This window comes from Panthera uncia, assembly GCF_023721935.1.
Source record: "Panthera uncia isolate 11264 chromosome A1 unlocalized genomic scaffold, Puncia_PCG_1.0 HiC_scaffold_17, whole genome shotgun sequence".
NCBI lineage: Eukaryota > Metazoa > Chordata > Mammalia > Carnivora > Felidae > Panthera > Panthera uncia.
Window position 1 is genome coordinate 104,881,481 of NW_026057577.1, and position 15,139 is coordinate 104,896,619.

The window sequence follows — 15,139 nt, forward strand, 5'->3', positions numbered from 1 at the left end:
GCAGGCTCGTGTGTGTGTGTGTGTGTGTGTGTGTGTGTGTGTGTGTTTCTTCCTGCAAAGACAGTTAAGATTGTGCGTAATCTTTGTGTCCTGATTGCCACATTCAGTCATGAAGATCATTCTCCCCACTTCTATCCTGAAGATCTTTTCACATTAATAAATACACACCTACAACATCCTTTTAAGAGGTTGCTGAATCTTTGTATTGATGATTCAGTATGAATTTTTATATTGATGGTGCATGACAGTTGGTTATTTTAGATTTTGTGCTATTATTAGCAATAATCTGATATTCAGTTTTAAGAACTTATTTGTATCTCCACCTATTTGTAAAGCATACTTATGCATTTTGAGATGAATCATTTGATTTTAGATTTGCTGTTCTTTAAAAGTGTAACTTTGATTTCTTCCCAAGTATACCCTAGAGATGTGGGTGAGGGGATTGGTCTCGCTGTGGAAATGAGAAATGGAACTCATCTGAGTGAAGAAATAGGTCTGTTATGTAAGACGCTTAGGTGGTGAATTTTGTACTTTGTCTCAAATATTTTTTTGATATGAAAAAAATCCCTCCTACCTCACAAAAGAGGAACATGGAGTAAAAATTTGGCAGCAAAGAGTCTGCAAGGAACAAGCTGCCTTTAGCAATGCAACTCCAGAAGTTTCACTTCTGTCTCTTCCTCTTCTCTGCCCAAAAGGGAAAACTCTTAAAATGCATGGAGCCAGTTGAAAAGAGCTTCAATATTAGAGTGGGGACTGAGCTGATGTCAGAGAAAGAGCCAATTCAGTAACTGGCCAAAATGACAGTGGTAAAAATAATCCAGTTCCTCTCTAAAAGTGTCCATTCCCAAATGGTCTCTGTGCAGTATATGAACTAAACTTATTCCCCTTGAGTTCCCATAAAGAATTACTCTTCTCAAATCCTCTTTGCCAAAGAAAACAGTGGAATAAAAAAGTCAAAAGAGAGATTAATTCACACTTAAAATTGTTTTCCACTTCTGTTGCTTCATTTTCTAAAAAAAGTATTTTCAGAGACCTGAGGTAGAAGGAAGTTTAGATATCATTGAGTTCAGTCTCCTCATTTTATAGATGAGGAAGTAGGTGGAGAATATAATGTTTAGATTTCACTTTGATCTTTGTTTTCTTTTCCTCTAAAGATCGAGTTCTTCAGTTCTGGGCTTCTGTAATGCTTTTTGAAAAGAGTTGTTTCCCTACTCACTCCTTGATTTCCTTGACTGGACTGGTTTTTCTAGGAGAAAAGTATTTTCTGTCTTTATGGAGTACAGTGTAAACCTCTCAGGACTAGTTCCATTCAAGAAATGACCTGTTCAACTTCCTTCCCTCAATCCGCTCCCCTTTTCTCTCTCTTTAACCTTTCTTGTTTCTTTCTTTCCTGTTTTAGAGAAAGAAATAGTCTTGTTCCTACAAAGAAAAAGTTTTCACATGTAGTATGTTACCCCCTTTTATTTCATAAAGTTTTTTTTTGAAAGGTAATCTATGTTAACTGAATACAAAATAGAAAGTAGTCTCTATTTCAGCAAAAATTGTCTGAAAAATATAAAATAAGGTATAAATCACATTAGCAAGAAAGTATGTAGTAGTTAATAAAAAATGCATGAAACCTTTATGAAAAAAAAATTGAAACTCTATTAAGGAACACAGGACAACCTGATGTGCCAAGCTAATGAATGAAATGATTTAACATTTGTAAATATATCCATTCTTTTTTAATAAATCAGTCATTTAGGCCAGTTACAATAAAAATCCAACATGATATTTTTTCCTGATTTTATTGAGATAGAATTGCAATGTCAGATTGTATTAATTTTAGGTGTACAACATACCTTAGTATGTGTGTATATTTCAAAATTATTACCATAATAAGTTTTGTCAACATCCATCACCTCACAGTTATAAATCTCTTTCTTGTGGTAAGAAGTTTTAGGATTTACCCTTTTAGCAATTTTCAAACATACAATATAGCATTATTAGCTTCAGTGGCCATGTTGTAAATTACGTCCCAGAACTTATTTATCTTATAACTGTAAGTTTGCACCTTCTGACTACCTTCACCTATTTCACCGCTCCCCCCATCCTCCTTATGGACTCTATTTAAGCACTCAACAATTGATTCTAGAGTTTTCATGGAAGTATAAAATATAAAATAGCAAATCTAATAAATAAAAATAAACGCCAAAGGTAGCAGGATGTTCAGAACCATTCTTCTTAATAGCAGAGCCTGCTGCCCAGCCATCATATTAAATAATGTAATAAGAGCACAAGGACAAGAACACCAACAAAAAGCCCAGTAAAACAGAATAAATAACACAGAACACACACACATCCAAGTACATTTATCTACCTGCCTAATATTCTACATAACATACAATACAGATGGCATCACCGACCAATGAAGAAAGGATGGATTTTTAGGGGAAAGTAATGAGAAAACTAGCTTATTATATAGAAAAAATAAAGTTAGGTTTCTATCTCATACCATAAATAATAGTGACCTCCAGAGGGATTAGAGACCAATTGCAAAACCAAACTATAAAGCTAGTGAAAAAACTAGACAAATATCATAGTGATCTCGGAGTGGCAAAAAGGAAAACCTCTTAAACAAGACCCTCCCAAGTAGACGTCACAGTGATAAAGCTTGATACGTTTTAATAAATCATTATTAAGACTTTCAGTTCAGTGAAGTATTTGATGGACAAAGTTGGTAGAGAGTTGATGGAGCAGAAGACATTACCTGTAATGTTTAGAGATGATACTGAACATACCCATAAACACACACAGACACAAAATAGAAAAATGGGCAAAGATAAGAGAAGTCCATTCACTGAAGGAGAAGAAACGTTAACAGTTAACCAGATGTGAAGAGGAGACTAAGCTCATAGTAGTAAAAGAAATCTAAAGGGAACAAAGTAACACATTACATTCATCAGCTTGGCAAAAATTATAAAGAAGGATATAGTTACTCACCCCTCCCTGAAGCTAGCTGTTCCTGAGCAGAGCCCAGAGCCGCCCAGATATTTATTCTGATTTGCAAATTTTGATTCTTTGGTCCAGGTTACAAGAGATTCAGAAGTTGTTTATTTACTGGACGAGAAAATGGCTCCCTTTGTTGGTGGTACCTTCGTTTTTCTCCAGATTTCCATTTGGTTTCTTCTGGTTGGATCATTACAAATGATTCCCTAGTATGAATTTGTAATCTGCTTGAAAAAAAGGGGGGTGGATATCATTAGGAAGGATGTGGGGAACAGAATTCTCATGCAGAGCTGGTAAGAGCAAAACTGGTCAGTTGATTGGGAGAAAGACTTGGTAGCACTTACAAAAATTAAGTGTGTGACTAGCCTATGATTTAACAATTCTTTTCCTGGGTACCTATCCCTAAGAAACCCTTTCTCAGGTCCATGTAGAGATAGGTGTGAGATTGTTCATTGAAATATTTGTTTGTGTTAGTGAGAAGTTGGAGGCAAACAGATATACATCATTAAGAGACTGTATGGGTGTAATAAGGGATATGCCTACAATGGTATAGTCAGCAATTAGAAGCTATAAGATAAATGTACATACAGTAATACAGATCTTAAGAACATAGGGTTAAATGAAAATAGAAGCAGAATGAAATCTATAGCAAAATGTTTTATAAATTAAAAAGTAACATTCAAATCAATACTATGCATCTTTCAAGGATACTTACATATCTAGGATACTTATATATACTCAATACATTAGAGAAAAAGTTAGGATAGGTATGTAGATAACAGAGAAAATAGGAGGATGTGTAACAGATCATGTTGATGTTAAGCTGTATGGTGGACTTAACTCTGCACCTGTGAAAAAGTGCACATGTTTACTCACACAAAGAAAATTTATTCATTGAACAAATACTTATTGAGCACGTGCTAGAGGTGAAAGAAAACATATCACCCGGATCACACCATTTAGAAGAGCCACTCAACATTCTGTACACCAGTGCTTTTCCCCTACCCCCTTCTTCTATTTCTGAATCTTTGACTCACAAAAATTAAACTTTTCTGCGGAAACACATTTCCCCTTTTGAATGATGCTACAAAACTGCTTTTTGGCCATCCTAAAAATAACTCATTCTACAAAACTGCTTTTGTACCATGCTACAAATGCTACAAAAACTGCTTTTTGGCCATCCTAAAAATAACCCGTTCTCTTGACCGTCATCATCTTGTCTATTTCTTGTGTCAAGACAACATCTTCAAATAGATAACCAAACTTTTTTTTTTTTTGGTATGTATGTATGTATGTTACATATGTATGTATTTTTCCTTTTTTAATTTTGTTTCATTTGATTATACGTATATGCCACATATTCTTTATCCATTCATCAGTCAATGGACATTTGGGCTCTCTCCATAGTCTGCCTATTGTTGATAATGCTGCTGCTATAAACATTGGGGTGCATGTACCCTTTTAAATCTGTATTTTTGTATCCTTTAGGCAAATACCTAATAGTGCAATTGCTGGATCATGGGGTAGTTTTATTTTCAGTTTTCTGAGGAACCTCCATACTGTTCTCCAGAATGGCATTCCTACCAACAGTGCAAGAGGGTTCCCCTTTCTCCACATCCTCGCTAACACCTGTTGTTTCTTGTGTTGTTAATTTTAGCCATTCTGACAGGTGTGAGGTAGTATTTTATTGTGGTTTTTATTTGTATTTCCCTGATGATAAGTGATGTTGAGCATCTTTTCACGCATCTGGATGTCTTTTGAAAATTGTTTATTCGTGTCTTCTGCCCATTTATTTATTTTATTTTCTGAGAGAGAGAGAGAGTGCAAACAGGGTAGAGGCAGAGAGGGAGAGAAATCCAAAGCAGGTTCTAAGCTGTCAGCACAGAACCTGAGGCAGGGCTCAAACTCATGAACTGTGAGATCATGATCTGAGCTGAAACCAAGAGTTGGATGCTCAACCATCTGAACCACCCAGGCTCCCCATCTTCTGCCTATTTCTTAACTGGGTTATTTGGTTTTTGGGTGTTGAATCTGATAAATTCTTTATAAATTTTGGATACCAACTGTTTATCAGATATATCGTTTGCTAATATCTTCTCCCATTCTGCAGGCTCCCTTTGAGTTTTCTTGGTTGTTTCCTTCACTGTGCTGAAGCTTTTTATCTTGATGAAGTCCCAGTAGTTCATGTTTTCTTTTGTTTTCCTTGTCTTTGGTAATGTGTCTAGTAAGAAGTTGCTCCGGCTGAGGTCAAAGAGGTTGCTGCCTGTGTTCTCCTCTAGGATTTTGTCTGTCTCACACTTAGGTCTTTCATCCATTTTGAATTTATTTTTGTGTATGGTGTAAGAAAAGGCCCAGTTTCATTCTTCTACATTTCGTTGTCTGTTTTCCCAACATCATTTGTTGAAGACTTTTTTCCATTGGATATTCTTTCCTGCTTTGTTGAAGATGAGTTGACCATATAGCTGTGGGTCAATTTCTGGGTTTTCCATTCTGCTCCATTGATCTATGTGTCTGTTTTTGTGCCAGAATCATACTGTCTTGAGGACTATCGCTTTGCAGTATAGCTTGAAACCTGGGATCATGATACCTCCAGTTTTGTTTTCTCAAATGGATAACCAAATTTACCTTCACTTCTCAGTGTAGAATTATTACAATTTATTCTATCCTTCTCTTACAGATGATTTCTCAAAGATTACCAATGGTTTCTTAGTTTTAATCAAGTGGTCTTGTTTTCTGTTTAAATAAATAAGCATTTATTGGGTATATACTTTGATATATAGTATGATAGGAGGTAGTGGCATAAGAAGATTCTAGTACAGTCCCTGTGTTCTAGGAGATTTAATACCCAGTTAGAAAGTAAATATGGACATGGATAATCTTACTATGATGTTCTAATTACAGAGATAAGATGTGCCCAGCTTACTACTAAAACTCAAGTGGGACCTTTGAATTCAGGAAGACTTTTTATAGACTATTCAGTCTGAATGTTGAGAGATGAATGAGGTAAGTAAAATTAAAGACAAGTGGTTCTCAATCCCAGCTGCACATTTGATGTTCAATATTAATGCCTCAGTCCCACCCAAGACCAATGAAATCAAAATGTCTGGGGGTAGAACCTGGGCATATTATTTAGAAGTTTCTCTTTTGATTTTAAGATGCAGCCAGATCTGAGTGCCACAGATCTAGACTGCTACAGGAACAAGAGCAAGGCTACAGCAGGGTAAATGGTAGCCATATGGCTAGTAAGCATCAGAGCCTCCTATTGTGGATTGCCTCACCTGAATGTTCTTACCCACTTCTCATTGCTGTTTCCACAGGACTGAGATGATATTAGGATATGGTGCATTATTCTATGATTAAGCAAATAAACAATTTAGTGGATTAGAACAATGAAATTTTGTTTTTGTTTTTGCTTGCTTTTATTGGGTGTCCTTGGGGGAGGGGTTCCTGCTTGATGTCATTCTCACTCAGGGACCCCCACTTGTGGAGCTTTTACTATTTGGAGCCAGTTTCTCTGTCAGGGGAAGGGAAAATAGTGAACTGTATGCCAATTGATAGAGACTTCCACCTATAAGTGACCCATGACACTCCTGCCCACAGGCACTGGCCAAATCAAGTCCTGTGGCCATATCTAACATCATGGGGGTGGGTGTGCTACTTCACCATATGCCTGGAAGATAACTGGAATATCTATAAAAATATCACTAAGCTATATGAAATTAAATTGAACTCAACTGCCAAAGGCAGCCAGTTATATTTATCTGAGCTTCTACAATATAATGTGACCTGGAAATAGTTATTTCTTTATATTTGAGCCAACTAGGATATCCCCAGCGAAGTTGAATGATGTACTTTTTTCATTCTTACATCTAATTCTTCCACTTTCAATTTCTTAACCTGTGTTTTGGCCTTACCAGAAAAAACAAGAGTTGGGTTTCCAAGATTTCAGCACTCTCCATATTATTCAGATGGAAACTTTCTTTCATCTTTAGAGGATAAAATCCATGTAACAATGACTTTTTGAACCAGTCAGAACATGTATCCACCCAGGCATCATTTCTCCTTTTCTATTTGTGAGGATGACTTTATAAGGCCAATTGACTCATGCCAGCTTCCTCCTATCTTTGTTTCCATAGCTTATAAATCAAAACAGTATATTCCTAATTCTTCATGATTTCAAAGAACTTGCCCATAAGTAGTCTCATTTAATCCCTAAACCAACTCTGTGGTGAAGAGATTATTCAATCCTATTTTAAAGATGAAGAAATTGAGGTTCAGAGAGGTGAGACAAGGTCTCATGGAGATTTCTGAAATATTTTCGTCTCCTGACAGCCTCTCTCGTCTTTTTTCTACTTTGTCATCAGTTTAGCCCTTTAATAAGTCAAAATATTCATTCATTCACTCAACAAGAACTAGTTATCTACTGGAAGCCTGGCATGGGGCCAGTTGCAGGGGATGTATATACATAGTCCCTTGTCCTAGAGGAGCGCTCTGTTGAAGAAGATGCTATCTGCTGTTCAACCAACAGCCTTTCCTTCTTTTAATTTCCTTCTTTAATTTTTTTCGCAGGAAACCAGTATATTCAATTTCTTGATTTCAGAGACCTTAGGTCCCTACCAGAAGCTCAGCAGATGGCCCTAATTGGTTGAAACCAGTCATAAATATGTAATAGGATAGATTTGAGTGTTGACTGGTGGTCTCGTTCTGGATAATAAGTTATAAGGGGAATTTGCTTAGAAGAGCATTCCTTTCCAAATAAAAGTCAAGGAATGATGATTTGAAAGCTACTATGACTCTCCTTTCCGTTTCCCAAAGATGAATTCAATGTTTGGAAGTATATTAACCCTTCCATGTCCTTGTTGTGACAAACAACATGGGCCTAAGTCCTTGAGATATTTTTGAATTCTTGGGCTGCCTACATCCAGACTTCTTGTTATGAGAGGAAAAACAAACACCTTAAATATTTAGGCTTCTGTTGATTGGAATTTCTGTTATGCACAGTTGAATGGATTCCCAGGTGATTCAATGGACTATTTTGGTGACCAACTAATACACAAATTCTTATTTGTATTACAGTTCTTAGTCTTTGCCTGTCTACCCCAGCCACTTATGAGGGACTGTACCCCATCCATAGCTCCAATTTCCTAAATTACAAATGGAATGACTGAGTTCTGCACAGTGGACCCTTTCTCCTCATGGACAAGGCTGATCCTAGGAATTCCAACTACCAATCTGCCTTTGAACTATAGCCTGGGCCTACCATAGAAAATGAGAACTTAAGGGACTGGAGTTCTCTTTCAAGAATTTGGAATTTAGAATTGAGATAATAAGTCAGTGAGCTCAGAGAGCTGAGAGTTGAGCTGAAAGGATTTGGGGCTGGGTTGTATAATACATATCATGAGCAAGCTGAAATCATGAGGAAGTTGGTCATGGGGAGAGTTTCAGAGAGAGGCAGAGATACCTAAAAGAAGAGCAGAGAAAGTGATGCCTTAGAGATTCCTAACGGGGTATTGATTCCAGACCATGTGTGCTCTTGTCGTGAGTTACTTCTTCCTTGGGGCAATATTAGTGAACCTCTGTTCTTGTCCTGAAATAAGTTCTAACTAACATACTAGACAAGAAGAGCTGTATTTTAATCCCTTTTTCCTTGTAGTTCAAAAGATATATTTTTTATATTTGTTGGGATTATGTGTGAACAACACCCAGCACAGTGCTTAGCACATAGCCACAATTTAGTGAATATTAATTCCTTTTTATTTCCCTAACAACTAGGGCTGTACAGAAGTAGAACTGACTACTTGGAAGGAAGTATGAAAGCTGAGGTGTGACCACACATATCAAGCTTTAGAATGATGAGTAAATTAGTGATCCTTTCTTTACTTGCCTTTTTTTCCCCCCAAGATTTCAAGATTCCATGGATCTGCATGTCTCTGACTGAATCAGCTTTGACAAGCAAACCAGTCTATTTTCTTTGCCTTATATCAGTCCCCACAAGGTAATGGGTTAAAATGAATGGCTATACCTAAGGCATATGCCCACCCTAATCATATGCCAGACTGGATCCATATAGATTAAAAAAGGGTTGGTTCCACAAAGGAAGGGATGTTGAACAGGCAACAACAAGATATATCCACTACAATAGGTCATTCTGTCTTTTGTGTTCTACTAACTCTACCTGCATAATAACTACTTGAATAATAACTAATATTTTGGGGGGTTCACTATCTGCATGGTACTCTGCTAAATGCTTTCCATAGGCCATCTCATTTAGTGCTCATAGCAATCCAAGATATAGGTACTACCATCTCTATTTTATAGAAGGTTAATTGAGCACAGAGACATTGAGTAAATTGTTCATAGCCATACAGCTAGTATGTGGTCAAGATGGAACCCAGGCAGTTCGATTTCCCATCCCATAGAAAATAAAGAAGTTGATGCAGGGGTCATAGAGTGAGGGGGAGCTTGCTAAATAGGCTCCCATGGTTGACAATGAGCAAGAGAGGCTGTCCTTCTACCTCAGTAAAAGAACTCAGAAAATATCCTTTCCCAGGTTGAAGTCATTTCCTGACCTAACAGAATATGTAGTCATAAACTGCCAAAGCTGGAGGAGATTTAGAGATGTGACAACTTAGTTCTAGGCACATTTTAATGAAAATGCTCCCGTTTGTGGAATTCTTTCTTTTATAGGTTTTACTAACAGGCTCAGTAATCACCACAAAAGATGGATTCCTCTTGGCCCTCAGACAGTGCCCTCCTTCATGTGGCTGATCAGGACTTTTATGATCTGCCCTTGGACTGTGTCCCCGTCCCCTCATTTGCACTTCTTCCCTCCTGATTTGAGGTCTAGCCATAGAGAAATTTACACACACACACCAATCATAATCCTCAGATCACTATATTGTCTCAGTGTTAGTCTACACATAGCCCTGTTTTATTTTATCTGTTCATTTACTTTTTTTTTTTTTGGTCAGAGCATTTAAGTTTTACATTTACTTTTAAATACTATGATAAAGATCTGTGAAGCTTAAATTCTTCAGTTAGTCTAAAATGCTTTGCTGTTATAGTCACTGAGCTTTTACATGTTCTTTGTCCTGCTGGAAATTCTTTTCTATGCTGCCCCAATCCTCTCCAATATCCTTGAGGTCTATATTTAAAAAGTGTTCTTGACTCTCTTTTTCCATCTTCAAGACTGGGCTAGGAATCTTTTCTCAACATTCCCTTGCTATTCTGTCCTTTCCTTATCACACCGTGCTATATTGTCTATTAACTTGCTTGTCTGCCAGTAGGAGGCACAAGCTTGTGAACTTATTGAGGATAAGAGTGGCTGGTCTCATACTGCTGTCTCAGTGTTTAGCACAGTACATGGCACATAGCATGAATTCCATATATAGTCCAAAGGTTGGTGAACTCTTTCTGTTAAGACCAGATGGTAAATATTTTTAGCTTTGTGGGAAATACAGTATCTGTTGCATTTACTCAACTCTGCCATTGTAGCATGAAAACAGCCATAAACAATATGAAAACATATGGGCATGGCAGTGTTGCAATATAACTTTATTTACAAAGATGGGTGGTGGGTGGGATCTGGTCAATGGGCAATAGTTTTCTGAACTCTTCTATAACTGATGAAGAAATGAACAAATAAAAATGAATGAGTGGGATTACATTTAACTTCATTTACCATAAAGGAAGTATTGTTTACCACAAAGAACTCTTTATTAGAAAACATGGATTCTATTTTCTTCATATCACTTAACAGTCTTTTATCTTTTGGCTTCCAACAGCCTTATCTTTAAATAGTAATTTAAATAATACCTCCTCTGCTTAAAATTTGAAACTGTCATATTCTTAAGAGTAGGATCTATGCCTTATTTGTCTTTATCCCCAGAACCTACCAGAATTCCATATGCCAAAAGTAAATAGATTGACAAGCCACTTGCTGAATGATTGAGAGGTCAGGGTGAAAGCAGGTATTTGGTGAAGCACGTAGTTGAGCCAGATAATTGTGTAAACTCTTATGATTGGAAAAACCTTAGCCATCCATCTGAATTACCATGATATAGAAGTTCTTCTAGATTTAAGAACATAGGTCTTTTGATTCCAAATGACTGAAGACCCCACACAAACGGGCTTTATTTCAAAAGGACATTTGTTGGCACATTGACCTGTCTTGTTTCAGAGGTTCAAACCTTGTCAAGGACCTAGGATTCTCTATTTCTCCACTTGCCTTCTGCCTAATTGGTTCTCTCATCAGGCAGGCTTCACCCATTAGTGGCATAATGGATAACTTTGGATCCAGGCCCGTATCCTTATAGCTGAAAAATCAGTGGAAAATAGGGAACTAGAACTCAAAAATTCTAGTAAATGTGTCAAGGTTGTGTATCCTTGGCTTTATTCGGATCAATTGTTCATCCTTGATCCAAACACCATGACCATGAATGAAATCAATACCATCTAAACTGCACTGACTAAAAATGAGGGAGGACCGGCTCTCCAGGTGCAAACCTCCATATGTAGAGGAAGGTGGTAAAGACATGAATTACCTAAAACTGCTATGGCCCTCTCTGAAGAATAATATACTTTAATACAGTAATACAAATTGAGCATCCAATATTAGGATGAAGACCGTCTAGGGACCCTAACTTAGGAAGAGAGGATAACCAAGCTTAGCCTCTTGTTCCAGTGTGTGACCCCTTACAGATACTAAATTATTATTAAAATTTGCATTTCTAAAATAAAAGCATATGTGCATTCAAAATGCTTTATTTTAGAATAGCCTTAGGTTTACAGAAAAATGATGAAGATTGTACAGATAGTTCCCATATATCCCACACTTAGTTTCCCCTATTATTAACATTTTACATTATGGTAATGGTATACTTGTAACAGTTAATAAGCCAATATTAATACTATTAATATTATTGACCAAAGTCCAAAATTTTCTTAATTTTCACCTAAAGGCCTTTTTCTCTTCCAGGAGCCTATTTAGGATACCACATTACCTTTAGTTGTCATGTCTCCTGAGGTTCCTCTTGGCTGTAACATTTTTTCAGATTTTCCCTTGGTTTTTTAATGACCTTGGCAGGTTTTTTAAGATTTTTAAAATTTATTTTGAAAGAGAAAGAGAGAGAAAGAGAGAGAGCATGCACAGGAAAGAGTAGGGAAGGGATGGAGAAAGAGGGGGAGTAACAGAATCCCAAGCAGGCTCTGTGCTATCAACTCAGAGCCCAACACGTGGCTCAATCTCACAAACCGTGAGATCATGATCTGAGCTGAAATCAAGAGTTGGATGCTTAAATGACTGAGCCACCCAGGAGCCCCATGACATTGGACATTTTGACAAGAATTTGTCAAATATTTTGTAGAATCTGCCTCAGTTTGGCTGTGTTTGATGGTTTTTCTCATAATTGTACTGGGATGATGTTTCTTGGGAAGAAGAATTTACCACACGGGTAAAGTACCATTTATACCACATCATGTCAAGGGTGCAAACCATCAACATGACTTGTCTCTGTTGATGCTGGCCTTGATCACCTGCAAGAGGTAGTGTTTGCCAGATCTCTCCACTGTAAAGTTAGTTGTTCTTACTGTCTTTACTGGAAGTTTGGGAAGGAAGTCATTGTGTTCAGCCTACAATTAAGGATAGGAGTTATGTTCTACCTTTCCTTTGAGGAGGAAGTAACTACATAAATTATTTGGAATGTTTTTGGACAGAAGATTTGTCTCTCCTTCCTCGCTTATTTATTGATTTGATCACTGTATCAGTATCAACATTAATTTTATACTTTGGGCTATAATCCAGTTCTAGTTTATTTTGTTGCTTGGGTTGTTTCTGCTTTGGTCATTGGTAGCTTTTTTGGTTGCCTCCTGTGTCCATTTAACAATCACATCATTGTGGATTTTACTTTTTATTTACTTTTTGAGCACTTTCAGACTTTCTAGCACAAGATGCTCCAGACTCATTTTAAGTATTTCCTGCCCCAGTCCTAGAACCAGAAATTTCTCCAAGGAGCCTGATTCCTTTTATTGGTGAGTGGTATTTAGAAACTAAGATCTAGATGTGAGATGTGCTCAATATACACATTTTTTAAAGTAAAATTATTATAAAAGGCTTATAACTAAAAAAACAGCCAATACCTTTCCTATTCCTTCCCATAAAATGTAAACTCTTTTGAGTTTTTTTCTTCTGTTTTTTTTTCCTTCCATATTACTAATAATGTGCTTTTACTGTTACTGTTTGATTGACCATTTTGATTACTGTCTATTGACCTCCTGAAGGGTGAGTACCCCCATTTCCCTTCCTCTCTGCCCATCTTCCCAATGTACTCCTATCACAATTTTGTGTTAAACTAGTAGCTAGAGTTTACATTATCATGACTGTACAACTATCTTTCCAATTGAGCAAATGTACTGTAATTTCATATTCTTTCATGTACAATATTTAGTGTTTCCTGATTGTAATAATTGTCTACTGTTTTCCTTTTCTTAATTTCCCAAGTGTTTATCAAAATTCATCTTAAATGATTCAAGCCCTTTCTATCAAAGACCGACTTGATCTATTTTCAAAATACCTAAATGCATGAGATAATCTATCAGTTACGCTCACCACTACCACCGCCAGCCTTACTCCTCTGTCCTTCCGCTCCAGCCTGGTTTGCTTGTTGTGGTAAGAAGTCTGCAAAGATGCTTCCCCTTCACCTCCAATGCACTTCCTGCTACTCACACCCTTGTATTGTTCCTTCTACTTGAATCCAGGGTGGCCTTCTATTTTTTTTTAATGTTTATTTATTTGATAGAGAGTGCATGTGAGTGGAGGAGCAGGGGAGGGGTAGGGATAGAGAGAGAGAATCCCAACCAGATTCTGCACTTTCAGCACAGGGCCCTATGCAGGGCTCAATCTCACATCATGACCTGAGCTGAAATCAAGAATTGGATGCTTAACCAACCAAGCCACCCAGGTGCCCCTGGGATGGCCTTCTTCTTGACCAATAGAATGCAGTGGAAATAATACTGAATCACATGTCAGTTTAGGTCATAACCTTTGCCCGTTCTTCCTGAGTCTGTTGGAATGCTCACTTTTTTTTTTAATGTTTTTATTTATTTTTGAGACAGAGAGAGACAGAGCATGAATGGGGGAGGGTCAGAGAGAGGGAGACACAGAATCCGAAGCAAGCTCCAGGCTCTGAGCTGTCAGCACAGAGCCTGACATGGGGCTCGAACTCACGGAGTATGAGATCATGACCTGAGCTGAAGTCAAACACTCAACTGACTGAGCCACCCAGGAGCCCTGAGGAATGCTCACTTTTGAGAAAACCATATACTATGTAAGAAACTCATTTACTTTGAGACTGCTATACTGAAGGAAGCCCAAGATGCCTTGTGGAAAGGCCATGTGGAGGCACAGGGGTACCTGTCCAGCCACTAGGTCTTCTAGTCATCCAATCGATTTCCTAGACATGTGAGTACAAAGTCATCTTGGGTGTTGTCTTTGTATCTTTTTCATATTGAATATTTTCCCCAAATGTCTCTGATCCTTAGTTGCCTATTCATATTTAAAAAACACACTAAAAACTAATTAGGAATGCTGCATACATGACTGAGGCTCATGAACTGGTAGCTTTATTGAAGGGGAATTTTGTTGGTATTAACGGGGAGCACCTAAATATGAATATCTGTAAGTGTTTTATTAGGGCTATCCAATTTGTCCGGAGACTAACTCTCCCAGCTTCCTAGGAAGAGGATCCCACAGTTCAGTGGGTAGTCAGTGGGAACATTTTCTCTGAATCCTTCTATTTTCATCCCTTCCCCCTGTTTTACTAGATTCTCTGAGTGCAGAGACTCATCCAGTATTGTATTTTCACCAATACTTTTACTATGAGCAATGTTGAAGGTCTGAGACTCATTTGGCTGGTTACAATCAAATGAGGATTTTTTTCTTAAATCTAGAGCATTTGTGCTTCCTTAAATTCCCTCTCTGGAGCTGGGTATAATTTGGCTGGCCACTGGTATGGTGTGTCTCATAGCTGTGGTTCCCTAAGGACCACAGGTTGAAGGAGGGTGTCATGATCAAGAGCATGGATTTGGGATCAGGGACACTTGGGCTTGAGTCATGTTTTCACCTTCTTGACTGTCAATGTCATTTATGTAGCTC

General features: G+C 37.5%; 1 protein-coding gene across 4 annotated transcripts in view; it reads left to right on the forward strand.

Annotated features, from left to right (window-relative positions):
* The first annotated feature begins 8,315 nt into the window (after positions 1–8,315).
* Positions 8,316–15,139, forward strand: part of TIMD4 (T cell immunoglobulin and mucin domain containing 4) — a 39,552-nt gene continuing 32,728 nt past the window's right edge. The window contains exons 1-2 of one of the 4 annotated variants that reach the window (XM_049647919.1): positions 8,316–8,526; positions 8,890–8,983. The gene's annotated coding sequence lies outside the window, so the exon portion shown is untranslated. The remainder of the gene's footprint in view (positions 8,527–8,889; positions 8,984–15,139) is intronic. The other 3 variants (XM_049647921.1, XM_049647920.1, XM_049647923.1) reach the window with 3 other exon arrangements.